The sequence below is a fragment of the Prionailurus bengalensis genome, chromosome C1, assembly GCF_016509475.1.
Source record: "Prionailurus bengalensis isolate Pbe53 chromosome C1, Fcat_Pben_1.1_paternal_pri, whole genome shotgun sequence".
Taxonomy (NCBI): Eukaryota; Metazoa; Chordata; class Mammalia; order Carnivora; family Felidae; genus Prionailurus; species Prionailurus bengalensis.
Window position 1 is genome coordinate 89,971,858 of NC_057345.1, and position 10,528 is coordinate 89,982,385.

Here is a 10,528-nt window from a genome sequence, read left to right on the forward strand (position 1 = left end):
CAACTTTAGATTGGAAATAATTTGAGGGTTCTGCTATTCAGAGTACAGAACATTTACTGAATATTATACCCTATTTATAGAAATATTTCTTTGAATTTTCTTCTGTTGCTATAAGTGTTCTATGACACTTGTTTCAGTCAATTGATTACCAACTCCACTTTCTTCAATTTTTTTTTATTTTTTTTTTTTCAACGTTTATTTACTTTTGGGACAGAGAGAGACAGAGCATGAACGGGGGAGGGGCAGAGAGAGAGGGAGACACAGAATCGGAAACAGGCTCCAGGCTCTGAGCCATCAGCCCAGAGCCTGATGCGGGGCTCAAACTCACGGACCGCGAGATCGTGACCTGGCTGAAGTCGGACGCTTAACCGACTGCGCCACCCAGGCGCCCCACTTTCTGCAATTTTAAATCTTTTTCACAACGTAGGGTTCTTCTTTTCATGCAGCCCAAGCTCCAACAGAACTAATTGTGTCTAATATTACAGACAATTGACTGCCTTCTTCAGTAAGTCACATGCCACAGAAAATCACTATTGTTGACATTGTTTCAAATATTTAATTGAGGGATTCTCCAAAATTCTATGAATTGTGAACTTTCCTTTCCAGAGAGAACAGCCATATGGAAGCATGCAGGTAATTAGGGTAACTGGATGGAAGCAGACAGATAACTAGGGTAATGGCAGTAAAGCATCCACTTCAAATTACAGTATGAACTTAGTGCAGTAGTTTCTTCTTGCTACTATAACACATTACTACACATTTCATGGCTTAAAACAACATTAATTCATAATCTTACGTATATGGCCATCCAAAGTCTGAAATGGGTCTTGCTGGGCTAATCAAGGTATAGACAGAGCTGTGTTCTTCCTGGAAGCTGTAGGGGAGATTCTGTTTCCTTTCCCTTTCCAACTACTGGCCCCCTCTTTAAGAGAGCAATGTAGCATCCTTACATCTGACCCTGTTATTCCCTTCTGCCTTCTTCTTCTACATTAAAGGACTTTGTGATTACATTGGGCCCACACAAGTATTCCAGGATAATCTTTTTATTTTAATGTCAGTTGATTAGCAATCTTAATTTCATTTGCAATATTAGTCTCTCCCCCACCTTGTCATGTAACAAAACATATTAGAGGCTCTGGGGATTAGAGCATGGACATCTTTCAGGGTGATTATTCTGTTATCATACTTTGTAAGAGTAATTGACCTTAGAGAACTTTCACATTTCTAGCCATTCTGATATATGAATACATATAGATATATAGATAGATAGATGATAGATAGAGACAGATATAGATACTTATATCTATATAATCTATATAATCTATGAAAATTTTAGATTTATAGTAATTACAATATTTAAATAAATACATTCAAGATCTATCTACCTACCCATTGACTTTGGAAACCAAATTTGTAAGGTTTTTAATTGACCTCAACCATTGTCTATTTTACATTGGTCATGTTACTTAAACTCACAGAAAAATAACAGTAACACCAAAATTGCACAGTTGGTTTGAGAAATAGAAGTACTTACTATAGCAGTTCATATAAGAGCTTAATAAATGGCATAGATTATTATTTGTGCTGAAAATTGATCTAAACAATATGTGATTTTAAAAAACTGTAAACATTTTCTTTAACTATAATATACTGTACAAAGTAGTGAACAACTCTCTGAAACTTCACAAATTGCACATACCTGTTAAATCCACATCCATAGCAAGAAACAATATTATTAACAGCACAGACCCTCATTTATACTGTATCACTTCTTAGATAATTCCTATTTTGCCCACTCAGAGTATAAATTATATTTATCTGTTTTTGTACTTTAAATTAAATGATGCCTAGATTCTCTTTTGTGTCTAACTTCTTTGGCTCAACATTATGTCTCTCAAACTCATCCATATGTTTGTGCATAGTTATGGATGTTTTCTATTATTGTTCTATATTGTTCCAGCATAATATTCTACTCTACATTATATTCCATTGAATATAATACAATTTTTGATACATTGTTTTCTGATAGGCATTTGAGTAGTTTGTTATTTAGGTATTACACAGTGTCATTCTCAACATTCCAGTACTTAGGTCTTTCAATTAACACATGTATGCTTTTTGCTAGTCTTAGATCCAACGCTAAACCTAACTAGCATTGGATTTGTTAATGGATGTGTTAGAATAATGCCCCCTAAAGATGTCCACATCTTAATCCTTGGAACCTTTGTTACCTTGGAACTATATGTTACCTTAAATAGCAAACAATTTTGCAAATATGATTAAATTAAGGATCTTAATATGGGGAGATTATCCTGGATTATCCAGATGTGCCCAATTTATTCACAAGAATTGCTAAGATATAAGAACTTTTCTTGGCTGAGTTCCAAGTGAAAGAGAAATGTGATTACAGAAGAACCGTAAAGTGGAATGCAAACTCGCTGACTTTGAAGATGAATATAGGAATCCAAAAGCCAACAAATGAGGACAGTTTGTAGAAACTGCACAAGGAAAAGCACAAGGAAATGATTCTCCTCTAGATCCTCCAGAAAGGAACTGTGCACTGTCAACACCTTGATTGAGATCTGACATGGATTCTAACCTACAGAATTGTAAGATAATATATTTGTGTTATTTAAAGCCGCTAAATTTTATAGAAGCAATAAAAATGAATACACTGGATGATTGAGGAGTCTCATGTTTAGCCTTTATATGTACACCTCTCAGCATACGATTAAAATGGTTGTTCAAATCACAGTTCAGCCAGATGTGTGTGAAAGTTCCAGTTTCCTCTCATCCTCACCTAAACTTACTATTTTCTTTTTTGTATTTTTATTCTGGTGAATGTGGGATGTTATCTATCATAGCTTTTAATTTGTATTACCCTAGTGATTAATGACACTGAGAACATTTTCATATGTTCACTGGCCATGTGAATATACTCCTTTGTAAAGTGTCTTTAAGTCTGCATGATTTAAATTACTTTAAATGTGTTGAGGTTCTTTTTGTCATATTACTGTCTATTTAAAGTCTATGTTTAATAAGCAAAATACAAATAAATATTTTAACCTTTTACTTGTATTAAATCCATCCCATTTATTAAATAATTGATATTTCATTTCGCTGCCAGTTTATTGTTTCCTATTTAACACATCTGTTGTCTTTTGTAAAAAGTCTGCTTTATTGAGATATAATTTACATTTTAAAATGCATTCATTTTCAATATAGGTCTCATGAGTTCTAAAAAATGTATACACTCAGGACTATCATCAAATTAAGATGTAAAACACTTTCTTCATCCCAAGAAAGTACCATCGTGCCTTTTTGCAATCAACTTCTTATAACCTCTGGCACCAGGAAATAATCTACTTCATATTACTATAACTTTGTTTGGTCTTTTCTTGATTGTCAGATAAATAGAAACTGCAGCTTCAATTATTTTGTGTCTGGCTTCTTTTACAAAGCATAACAGTTTTGAGATGCAGTTGTATTGTTATGTAAATTAGTTTGTTATTTCTTTTTTTTTTCAATATATGAAATTTATTGTCAAATTGGTTTCCATACAACACCCAGTGCTCATCCCAAAAGGTGACCTCCTCAGTACCCATCCCCCACCCTCCCCTCCCTCCCACCCCCCATCAACCCTGAGTTTGTTCTCAGTTTTTAAGAGTCTCTTATGTTTTGGCTCTCTCCCACTCTAACCTCTTTTTTTTTTTTTTTCCTTCCCCGCCCCCATGGGTTTCTGTTAAGTTTCTCAGGATCCACATAAGAGTGAAACCATATGTAGTTTGTTATTTCTTAACTCAGAGTAGAAACCTATTTTATGGATATACCACAATTTGTTTATTCATTCACCTTTTTGTTTTAATGATTATCCAGTAGAGTTAATATGAACTTTTTTACACAAGTATTTTGTGTATGAACACATTAGCATTTCTTTTGGGGAATTATCTAAGAGTAGAATAATGGTGCATATAGTAACTTTACATTTAACTTCAAAAATGACTACCAATTTACTCAGAGGTTGTTAAAATTTTGCATCCCCATCCACATTTTATGAGACATTCTATTGTTTCATGTCCCCACCAACAATTGGTATATGTAGCTTTATTTATTTATTTTTAATTCAACCATATTTGAATGGAGTAGAATCTCAGTTTCGTTTAAATTAACATGTTCCTAATTATGTCAAATATCTTTTTATGTATTTATTGACATGTATATAATTTCTTTTTATAAATGCTTTGTTCAAATTTTTTACCCATTTTTTGGGTTGTTTATCTTCTTGCTATTAAGTTTTAAGAGTTTTTTAGATATTCTAGATACATATTATTTGTCCTTTAAATTAATGGATTGCTAATTTTCTCCCAGCCTGACTTTAGCCTTTGTATTTTCTTAATGGTGCCTTCTGAAAAGCAGAAAACTTTGATAAAGTTTAATTTTTATTCTTTTTCATATTTGGTTAATGATTTTTGAGTCTTAAAATGATCTTCCAAAGATTGTAATGATTTGATTCCATGTGTATAAGTTTCAAATTTTAGCTTTTACTTATATCTCAGATCATTTTTGTTTTTGTTTTTGTTTTTAATTTTTTTTTAACGTTTACTTATTTTTGAGACAGAGAGAGACAGAGCATGAACGGGGGAGGGTCAGGGAGAGGGAGACACAGAATCTGAAACAGGCTCCAGGCTCTGAGTGGTCAGCACAGAGCCCGAGGCCGGGCTTGAACTCACAGACCACGAGATCATGACCTGAGCCGAAGTCGGATGCCTAACTGACTGAGCCACCCAGGCCCCCCAAATCACTTTGGATATATGTATGTGTATACACACATACACACACACACACACACACACACACACACATAATCACATAATATTTTTGGAGATATTATGTATAATGATATCTATACAGTAAATATATACTGTATAGATATAACATATACAGTATATATAATATATACAGTATATATAATATACACAGCATACTGTATATATTTATAATATACATACTGTAAGAATATATAATATATACAGTGTGTATATATAACATACAGTATACTGTATAGATATAATATATACAGTAAATATATACATAATATATATGTACTTATATATAATATATTTTGAAGTTTTATAATTAGTTATATATATATGCATACTGGTTTTGGTTGTTAAATATTCTGGTTGACTTTTATCATCATAAAATATTTTTATCTGTTGCCATTCTTTTCCTAAATATGTAGGTAATAATACAGATACTCTAGCTTTCTATAATAAGAAATTGTGGGGTGCCTGGTTGGCTCAGTCAGTTAAGTGCCAACTTCAGGTCAGGTCATGATCTGTCAGTTCCTGAGTTCGAGCTCTGCATCCGGCTCTGTGCTGACAGTGTGGAGCCTGGAACCTGCTTCAGATTCTGTGTCTTCTTCTCTCTGCCCCTCCCCCACTCACACTATGTCTCTGTCTCTCTCTCTCTCAAATAAACATTAAAACAATTCTTTTATAATAAGAAATTGCATAGCATATATGTTTTTAATCTTTTACTTCTAACCCATCTATGTCTTATTGACATACTTCCACATGGCATATATTTGTCTTGTTTTTTCTTTTGTAATCTCTGTGAGACAATATCTCATTTTTAATATTATAATTAGAATATTTATTACATTTAATGTAATTATTGTGAAGTTGTGTTAAGTATATCATCCAGCTCTTTGTTTTCTTCTTATCCCATTGTATCTATAATAGTGCTCTCTTTTTGTTTTATTTCAAAATTTTTTGGTTTGAAAAGTTTTTTTCTATTCCATCATTCACTTGACTAATGTGTAATTTGTGCATAAATATTTTTATAGGTTTATATATATATTAAATTATGGGTGCTAACAATTTTTATTCACTCATTTATTTACCTTTTTATTGGTGTATTTTAATTCCATTCTCTATTTCTATGTTCACATTTTAGATCGGTTTTTTTCTTGCCTGAAGAACTGGCTTTAATTTAAACTTTTATTTTTAACTATATCCCTATTATTGACAGCTTCCCTCAGTCTTTGTCTGCAAACATCTTTATTTCACTTTTATTTTTGTAGGATAAGAATATATTCACTTGTTATAGAATTCTAGGTTGACGGTACTTTTTCTTTGGAAATACAAAGATGTCATTCCACTGCTTTCTGACTTCCATCATTGGTGGTGAGAAGACAGCTGTCATTCTTATGGCTCATTGTTCTTTGAAGAGAAGGTATCTTTCTTCCTCTGTCTGACTTTTAGGATTTACTTTTTTATTCTTTGCTTTGCAGCAGATTTACTGTGAAGTGCCTCGTTAAACTTTCTTTTTGTATATACTGCTTAAGGTGTAATTAGATTTCTTGTACCTGTGAGTCTTACCATTTAAAAAATTTCTTAGCCATTATTCTTTTGAATACTTCTTTTAACCCAATATTTCTCTCCTCTCCTTCCAAGACTTTGATTGTAATTATAGTAGACCTTTAAAGAGTGTCCAAAATATCTCTTATGCTCTGTTCTATTTTACTTTTTTTTTTTCTTACTGCTTCAGTTTGTGTATTTTGTGGACCTTCTCCTAGGTAACTGACACTTTATTCTAATGTGTCCATTTAAAACTATCCACTATTCATAATTTCAGATATCAGATTTTGTTTTCTTTTTGCAGTGTCAACTGATTCTTTTTTATTTTTGAGAGGTTCTAATACTTTAGTAAATTTCATGAACTTTTCATCTATGTTTTCACTAGGTTCTTTAACATATTATCATAGTAATTTTTAAGTACTTATTTTTTAATTCTACTATATGGATCTTTGGTGTGACTACAAGTGTTCTCTGCCCTTTTCCTTGATTGTTAGTCATATTTTCTCTTATTCATACCTTGTTTAGAAGTTTTTTCTACCAGTCAGTGCAATGACATAATTCTAGAGGTTCTAGATAATACTATATTACACTTAATAAAGTTTACCTTTCCTCCTTAAGACAAATACCTGAGTAGCTAATCATCTAAACCCAATCAGAAATTAGGATGAGTTGGCCTTTGTTGGAGTCTTGATAAGACTTTGTATAACTCTGGTTTGTCTTTTTTTGTAAAAATGCCTCTCACAAGCTTTTGATTGAGAGCTTTCCAAGTGAATATCCTTTACCCCAAAAGATTACAAGAGATTCAATTCTCATTGAAAGATTATCCCCTATTCTACAGTCTTCGTTTGGTCCTGTGGCTTCACAACTGTGCACATGTCTTGCTGACAATGTTTTTAAAATAAGTGCCCACTCTGTCAAGTCTTGGGTTCATAAGTATCACAAGACTGGATGTGATTTCACTCTGCCTTTTTGAAGATTTGTTTTCTACTTTCTCAGTCTCCTGTGAAGCCAGCCATTTCTTTGTGTCCCCTCAATTTCTAGATTATCAGCTTTATCAAACTCCTAAAAAGTTTTCTTTCTTCTTTGCTATTTGCAATCCAGATTCTCTATGCTTGTCCACAATTTGAAAATGTCTCCAGTGAAAAATGACTAAATATTTTCAACTTACTTTGGGAAGTGTCTCAATTTCTTGGATTTATGGATTTTTAGCTCTCTTTTACTTTTTCCAAGAGTTTTGTTGTATTTTAAAAATGTAATTTAAAAAAAAAGTATCCACTATGTTCTCATTGCTGTATAAATCTTTAGGGTCATGTCTTCTCACATGGATTCCCAAATCTTCAAAATAACAGTGCTGTGTCAAATTCTTACCATGATTCAGTTTTCTCTGCCTTCCTAATCTGCAACCAAAAGGAAAAACCTGTCTGACTTAAGATCTCATGTAATTAGACTAGACTCATCTGAAGAATCTCCATGTTTAGTTACTCAAAGTCAAATGATTATTAATTTTAATTACATTGGAAATATTACAAATATGACATCTTATTATAGCCACATTTCAGGGATTAAGGGATGAAAGTTAGTCCATTTTGGAATTCAGCCTTCCAAAATACCTATATCTAAAATACCCAAAAACATTCATGAATTTGCTCTCCAGATACATCAATTTAACAGGCAGCAAACCATCTAGGTATGTAACTCATTATTTCTTGTTATTTCTTCTCTCTTTATTCTTTAGCTTCTTTTTGAGAAGGAGCCCATCTATATGAAGGTTTGCTTTGGTGACAATTGGGTGCAAAGGCTATTAGCTGTAGAACGACAAAGATCTTCTAGACAAAACACTGCTTTTCCTTCTAACTCATAATTACTCAACAATTAAATAATGAGAGTCTAAGAGAGAGACTTGATGGTTGAAATTTTTGATAAAGTGCAAGGGAAGACCTAATTGAAAGGTAACATTTGAACAATAATGTTAAGACTAGTCCTCTTCAATTTTTTTTGGCCTATTTTTCTTCCTATATGTTAAGTATTTGTCTTCCTCAGAGCTCCACCATTGATCTTTTTTAACTTTTACGTCCATTCGTGGACATTTTATAATCTGTGTTTCTCAAAGTGTAATATGAAAACAAAATATACTAGAACCAGCTGGAGTACACTTTGCCAGAGAAGTTTTTAAACTGCACACAAAAATTTGAGCCTGAAAATTGGTTATTATATTCCCAATTTTTAACAAGCACCCATTTTGATGCTTAGGCAAAACAAATTTGATAACTTTTTTTGATGAAGAAATGATTAAATCTATTTCCCATGGCTTGTCCTGGCACACATATGTTGGCAACATCTTGGCATCTCTACTGTCTGGTAATAAATATCCATTGAATAAATTAAAGCATGAAAGGCTTTGAAATAATTCCTGTACATAAATGTTACCTGTGTTCTATTCTAGTTTTAACATCATATTTTAGAGTACATCATGTGAAAATTTATTTACCAATTAAACTTTTTAACTATTTGTATTAGGTATATCTTGCACACAGTGATGTTTAATTAATCGCAAATCCTCAGTGGCATACAAGAATAAATTGACTCCCAATCACAATAATCTAGGGATAGACTGACTTGGAATGTTCACTTATGCATCTGAGGTCAGCTGAAGGCTGATTGGGTTGCTCCTGAATGTCTTGAACATAGACAACTTGTTGCCTACGGCATCTCACCTTCCAGAAGATTTGCAGAGGGGCAAAATTTTAGAGATTGGAGAATTCATAATATGATTTGATATTATGTGTGAGCAATATCTGAAAGCGAGAACTTATAAATAGATCTGAAATTAATCTTATAGTCATTACAGAAATTGGCCATAACACCAGTGTTGATCTTTAGTTATGTAAAAATTATTAGTAAAATTAGGTTTTAAACAAAATTTGCAAAATACACCCACTGCTTTAATTGAAAGCAAGGAAAGTTACACTTCCACAACAAGAAAGAAGAAAATTCAGGAATTTAGATTTCACCTCAATTTAAGGAAGAATTTTGCATCAGGGCTTCAACAAAAAGACTGCAAAAGACAAAAAAAACGCTTCATGAAGTAATGATTTTCCCATCATTGATGACTTTCGTGAACTCTATGGTATTTATAGGGATTGATTTAGAGTGGATTTTAAAATTTGGAATAAATTGGTCTAATCTCTATGATTTTGTCCATTCATTAAATATTATTATCTGTAGAATCAAAATTAAGCTGATATGCAACAATTACAGAAATGAGACCATAAAATAAAGTTCTATGTAAATTCAAACTACAAAATGACCTTGAAATAAATATCAATTAACATATTATGATGCAAGTTGTTATACTGGATTATTTACTTGTCTGGGAAAGTTAAGTTTTCATCTAACTTGTGTCACACATTGTCATACATACTTTTTGTCATTTGGTATGTTACTTGATCTGTTTCCCTCAACTGTAAATGTAGAAATAGATAAACCAAGTGGCATGAAGGAGAGACTCTTGTAGATAGCTGCACTAAGAATATTTTATGGGGCACCTGGGTGGCTCAGTCAGTTAAGTGTCCGACTTTGGCTCAGGTCATGTTCTCACGGTTCGTGGTTTGAGCCCCACATTGGGCTCTGTGCTGACAGCTCAGAGCCTGGAGCCTGCTTCAGATTCTGTGTCTTCCTTTGTCTCTGCCCTTCCCCCTGCTCACGCTCTGTCTCACTCTCTGTCTCAAAAATAAATAAAAATTAAAAAAAAAATTAAGAATATTTTAGGTAGAGGAAAAAATAGGTGCAAAGACTGTGAGGTAAAGACATGCCTGGGTTATTAAAGGAACAAAAGATTTCTATGACTGGAGCACATGAAAGAGGAAGGCTACAAAGTTGAGAAGTAGTTCAGATCACTGCTTAGAGGACATGGCAAAGACTTTGGAGTTTTGCAGAGAAGGGGATTCAAAGCAATGACAGGACGGTTCTGTTCCAGTTGCAACACAGTGAAAAGACTGTGAATAGACAAGTGCGGAAGCAGGGAGATCACTCTTAGCTTTGACATTCCAGCAAATAGTAATGAATCTGAAATGAGATGTCAATGGTGAAATGGAATAGCATGGTTGCAAATGGACTGCACTTCACTGACAGGATTTGCTGTTGTATATTATTGGAGGAGGTCATCA